Raw genomic sequence first — 6,516 nt, 5'->3', positions numbered from 1 at the left:
GATTCTCGTGCCTCAACCTCCCTGGTAGTTGGGATTACAGATGCCCACCACAACGCCCAGCTAATTTTTGTATTTTTAGTAGAGACGGGGTTTCACCATGTTGACCAGTCTTGTCTTGAACTCCTGACCTCAAGCGACCCACCTGCCTTGGCCTCCCAAAGTGTTGGGATTACAGGCATGAGCCACCATGTCCAGCCAATTCCTTTTTATTTCTGAGAGTCTTCTGATCCTTGAATAAAGTATGTTTCTTGTACTTCAATATGCTTAATTTTTTCCTTCTGGCTTTTGCTTTAGGTTCAGGGGTACATGTGTAGGCTTCTTATATGAGTACATTGCATGTTGCAGTGGTTTGGTGGTACAGATAATTTTGTCATCCTGGTAATCGGCATAGTACCTGACAGGCAGTTTTTCAATCCTCATCCTTCTCCCACTCTCCACCCTCAAGTAGGCCTCAGTGTCTATTGTTTCCTTTTTTTGTGTGCCTGTGTACTCCATGTTTAGCTCCCACTTATAAGGGAGAACATGTGGTTTTTGGTTTTCTTTTCTTCCGTTGATTTGCTTAGGATAATGGCCTCTAGTTCCATCCATGTTGCTGCAAAGGACATGATTTTGTTCTTTTTCATGTCTGCATAGTATTTCATGGTGTATACGTACCACATTTTCTTTACCTAGTCCATCGTCTCAATATACTTAAATTATACTCAGTAATGTTTTGTAGTTTTTAATATTCAAGCCTTTTATGTTTTTATGAGATTTCCCCAAAGTAGTCTATTGTTTTTAATGCTATTACACATTTTATTTTCTAATTTCAAGTTTTTTATTTTTAAAATTGTAAGTATATATATATATTCCTTTACACAGTTGATTCTCAGTGTATCTTTTATTGTTCAACCTGCCTAAACTCACTTATCCTAGCAGCATTTCTGTAGATTTCATTGTATTATCTGCATAGATGAATAAAGACAGTTTTACCTGTTTCTTTTGAAAACTGTGTGCCTTTAATTCTTTTTATAGCCTTGTCACAGTGGCCAGAACATTCAACACAAAGTTGAATACAAGTGGTGAGTAAACACCCTTGGTTTGCTATTGATCTTAGAGGATGAATATTCACTTTTTTATCTTTACACTTGATTTTAGCTGTAGGATTTTCATAAATGACCTTTACTAGGTTGAGAAAGTTCCCCCCTATTCCTAGTCTGATGATAATTTTTATAAGGAGTACATATGACATACGCTTTTATTAAATGTTTTATTCTGCCTCGATTGAAATCAGATAGTTTTTATTTCTCAGCTATAAACCTCAGTTGTTCATGTTATCTTTTTTACGTATCTTTGCATCTATTTGCTAATTTTTTAAAATTTAATTTTATTGAGGTAAACACAAGATCTACCGTCTTAACAAATTTTCAAGTCTACCGTGCAGTATTATTAACAATAGGTAAAATGTTGTGTAGTAGATCTCTATAATTTATTCATCTTGCATAATTTAGGCTTTATGCCTTCTGATTAACAACGTCACATTTTTTCCTCTCTCCATTGCTGGCAACCACCGTTCTATTCTCTGATTTTATAAGCTTGACCACTTTAGATATTTCACATAAGTGGAATCATATAGTATTTATCCTGTGACTCGCTTACTTCATTTAGCATAATGTCCTCAAGTTTCATCTACATTGTTACATATTGCAGGATTTCATTTTTAAGGCTGGATAATATTCTATTGTATTTGTTTGTACATGTTGGCTACTGTGACTAGTATAACAATGGACAGTAGTATACTAATATTTCTTTGAGATTCTTATTTCAATTCTTTTGCATAATTACCCGGAAGGGGGATTGGTGGATCATATGGTAGTTCTATTTTTATTTTTTTGAGAAATCACCATCCTGTTTTCCACAGAAGCAGCACAATTTTTCATTCCCACCAAAGTGTTCAAGGGGCCTGATTACCCTACATACTTCCCAACACTTGTCTTTTGTTTGTTTGATAATAACCATCCTTATAAGTGAAAGATGATATTTGTTGCTTATAATTTGCATTTCCCTGATGATTAGTGATATTGAGCATCATTTCATATACCCATTGACCCTTTGTATGTTTTTTAATGGAGAAATGACCATTCAAGTCTTTGGTACATTTTTTAATTGGGTTACTTGTTTTTTTTATATTGAGTTGTAGGAGTTCTTTATATATTTTGGATATTGACTCCTTTTCTGATATATGATTTGCAATTATTTTCTCCCATTCTGTAGATCATCTTTTCATTTCCTGGGTGCATATATGTTTAAAATTGTTATATCCTCTAATAGTGAACTGACTCCTCTAACATTATGTAATGTCCTTCTTTTTTTTTCTTGTGACAGTTTTTGACTTAAAGTCTATTTTTTATAATATCAGTAAAGGCATTTTTTGTTGTCTTTTAGTTATTATTTGCAAAGGATTTTTGCAGTCTTCTTCAACCTTCATGCTAGTCCAACTGGTTTTCTTTTTTTCTTAGTAGATCCCAGGCACCTAGAATATCCCAGGTCCTCTGAGTGCTCTGAGATAAACAGAGCTAGCTCCTCAGGCAATCTCCAGAAAATACGGATTATCAGATGTTTAGTTCAACTTTTTCCCCCAAGGAGAAGCTGAGAGCTGAAGGCTTTGGTCCACTCACTCATGTTGATCCAAGGAGAGGAACTACAGTGCTATGAAACTGCCAGCTCACCCCACCACCTATGTTCTTGCTGGTCCCAGGCAGCCAGGCTATGCTTGGTTCTATCGGTACACTGAGACAGGCTAGAGAGAAGCCAATCTTACGAGTAGCCCCTGAAAAAATTGGGGAATTGGACATGCCATCCATCATTTATTAACCAAGAGCAAAGCTTGGAGCTGGGGATTTTTTTCCTGCTTTTTTGGCACTGTGCTGGGGGTAAGAATTAGGGAAGGAGTGTGCCTTAGATTTCGCTAAAGCTTCAACATGAGTAGTTTCACCAACAGCATTGGAACATCTCAACTGTTTTCTTAATTTCTCACAAAGAAAATTTGTCTATGAATTTTTAGTTGAATTGGTGTGTTTGTAGAGAGAAAAGAGACCAGGGCTTCCCACTCTGTCATCTTGCTAATTTTACTCCACCATGTTTTAAATAATTTACATATATAAAAATAAGATACATATTTATAATTTATGTGTATGTATATGTATATTTTTAAATTTTATATATATATAAACATTTGCTGTATTTCTAAATTGGAATACAATACAATGAAATGTAATTGCATCTTAAATGGACAAAACATTACCATGCATAAATGGAAAACACTGTGGCTGGAGTTATCTCATGATGGAGAGAACAAATACTACTGTACACAACGCCATCAAACATCCTGTGGGAGCTATGATAACACAATCCCATATAGTACTAAGTAGGCTTTCTGATATTTTCTACTCACCAACTGAGGTTTTCTCGATTCTTAGAAGTGTTTCTAGCTATGATGCACATATATTGTAAAATCCAATGTAATATTTTTTCATACATGGTTTTAATTGCTCCGTCATGAAAATGGTTAGACTTGCATTTTTTTCAGCCAACATAGGTGACAGCTGTTTGTTACAACACTAAATAAATTACATAGACAGGCTACAAGAAAGTACGCATGTACATTAAGAACACAGTCACCTGAGGTTAATACTTTAGAATTCTTATTTATTGAGAGCTTATAATAAGTCTTCCATACAGCCTTTGACTGGTTTAAAGTATGAAATAGATTTCAGAGTAAGGATCTAAGAGAAAGGGCACTTTAACAAATAACAGTGGTAAATCTTCAGTTTCTCACATTGCAGAGACGGTTTCCTAATCCCAAATATCTCCCATCTCTCCCCCAAACTCATAAAATCAATAAGAAAAGCAAATAAAACCACATAATACCTTACTTTTCCAACATCTCTAGGAGACATAGAGTACCACAACCTTCAAATTACCTATAAATAGAGAAAAATAATTGCAGAAGAACACTTGCTCCTGCCCACCTCTGAACACCTGCAGTGGAGGGTAGGGAGATTAGTCTTTAACATACTCAGAAGAGAAGACTAGAGGACATAAATGAATCACAGATACAATAAACCCTGAAAGATAAAACTTCAACAATAAATGTCAGAGTACTTAACACAATTTGGGACTTGGTAGTTCATAGTACTGGGAAAAGGCTTGAAACGCAAGACCAGAAGTGGGAAACTTGGAAAGGAAAGCAATGGTTTCTGGGAGAGAAGTGGAAAATAAAGAAGGGGTGATACTTCTTACAAATATGACTATCAAAGTAAATAAGTAATTTGAGGAACTTAAGAATCCTGCAGAAAGGAAAGAGAAAAAAGACATTACTATCATTTGCCCTTCCTACTCCCATCATCACCACCACCCATAGAAGACGCTATGCTGAATAGGACAGAACTGACAGAAGAGGGAGCTCTCTAACTAGGATCCTTGTCCACGAAACAGGAATAGGAAAAATCAAACCATATTTATATGAAACCTCAAAAGTTCAAATAATATAAATAAAATATTTTTCTTATGAAAAGCCACTCACTCAAAAAAGGAAACAATCACTAAGCAGATGAAAAGTGCAATAAATGCCGCAAATTGAATTAGACACTCTAACACAATCATAAAAATAAGAACACAAATGCCAAAAAAAAAAAAAGTTGGTATGAAACAGTTGAACTGTGAGAGGTAATAGTATACCACAGTAAAATAATGAACAAAGATTTACAAGACAAATTGGTAGCAATAAGAAAAGGATTGCAATCCTGATGCTAGACAAAGAAGAAGTAGACATAAAAACAGAATTACTCAATTCTTATAATCAACTTTCACACCTAAAATACTTCCCAAAGGCCCCCTCCTAATACCATACCATTGGGAGTTAGGATTTCAAATATGAATTTCAGGGAAACAGAAACATTCTGTCCATAACATTCTACCCCTGGCAAAGTTTATGTTCTTTTCACCTGCATTTATTCTGTAAAAAGCAAAGTAGAGGTTGCTCTTCAAAGACTTTCCTCCCTATCTAATTAGGAATAAATAGTAACTTCTCTTAGAAGCAAAATTTATTCAAAGACCTGTGCTCCTAAATATTTGCCCCTGGCGTGCTCATACTGGTCCAAGCAAGCGTTAGGTCACAGCCTGTTCCTCTTCCTTATTTAAAAGTGTTTTTACCTTTCTCAGCATTCCACAAGTTACTTCCTCCTTCCTTTGTTCTCCTCTACCTTTGCCTCTTTTAAAAAGTTCTAAGTTGCTAGCCAATCGGGACAAATACAGAATGCGAGGTCCTGTTCCAGCCAATGGAAACCGGATACAGCAGTAGGGTGGATGCGACAGGTTATAAATGACCCTGTCTCCTTCGCTCGGTGTACACTCGTGGCAAAACTGAAGTGCTGCTGCCCCTGCAGGAAGTAAAATAAGCCTTTAAACAGACAATTTATGTTCAAGTGCTGTTACTCTTACCGGGGGCTCTGTATTCTGCGTGGGGTTGGGAACTTGGGAGGCTTGGGGTGACGGAGACATTCTCTTCAAGGGGTTGTTTGTGAGTCTCAGTCTCACTCATGGGGGGCTTGGCAGCTCCTCGGCAGAAAGGAGGCCCTCAGGAGTGCAATTAGAGACCCACCTGGTATGAAGAATATAAAGCGGACTCTCAGGCGGCTGGGAGGAAGAAAAGGAAAAGCACTTGCGCGCGCCCGTCTTGCGGCAGGAACGGGCAGAAGGAAGTCAACAAAGTTCCGCCAACGGTCGTCGACTCTGGACAAACAAACCGCCGGGGACCAGGTTAAACATGCCTCAGGACAGTAAAGCATTCCTTAGTTAGGACATACCAAAGAGAGAGAAACCGCAGGGGTGGTAAAGTATTCCTTAGTCAGGATGTCTTGGAGGTTAAAAATAGGTGAGAAATCCCCATAGGGGGTGTTGAACCTCAGAAAGAGGCGAGGAATCCCCATGTGTGTGTGTGTGGGGTAGGGTTGAACCTCACACAAATCTCTGGTAGTAAGAAATATTCAGAATCCCCCTTTCCTTTCTTCTTGGGGGAAGAAAGAATAGCTCCACTGCTGCGGGTCCCTCCCCTAGCGGAAGGGGAAGGAGAGGGGAAAACAGCAGTATAGGTGGTTGGCATGGAACAGGAATCAAAATAAATTTTAAAATGTGTAAGCAAAAACTCAGTTGTATGTAAGAAAACCCAATTCCCCCTGAGGAAGAGAAAGAGTTGGAGTCCTTTAACAATTAGCTGCCTGTTTTTCTGTAGCTAGTGAGTCTTATCTCTCCCTTTCCCAGGCATTGTGAAGACCCGTTTCTCTAGCTGTGCAGCTGCAAGGTCACTAGACAGATAAACTCAAGTCGCAAAATATGCTTTTCCTTGAAAAGTAAGAAATGATGTGATGCACGTCTCAATTGAATAACGTCTTTGTTTCTTGTTTCTGTAATATGCTTCCCCCTGCACAAATCTTCTCCCACCCACGAAATGATTACAAGGTAACTTGACTCTTTGTT

Source organism: Papio anubis, chromosome 9 (genome assembly GCF_008728515.1).
Source record: "Papio anubis isolate 15944 chromosome 9, Panubis1.0, whole genome shotgun sequence".
Lineage (NCBI taxonomy): Eukaryota > Metazoa > Chordata > Mammalia > Primates > Cercopithecidae > Papio > Papio anubis.
Note: the sequence above shows the minus strand (reverse complement) of the source record.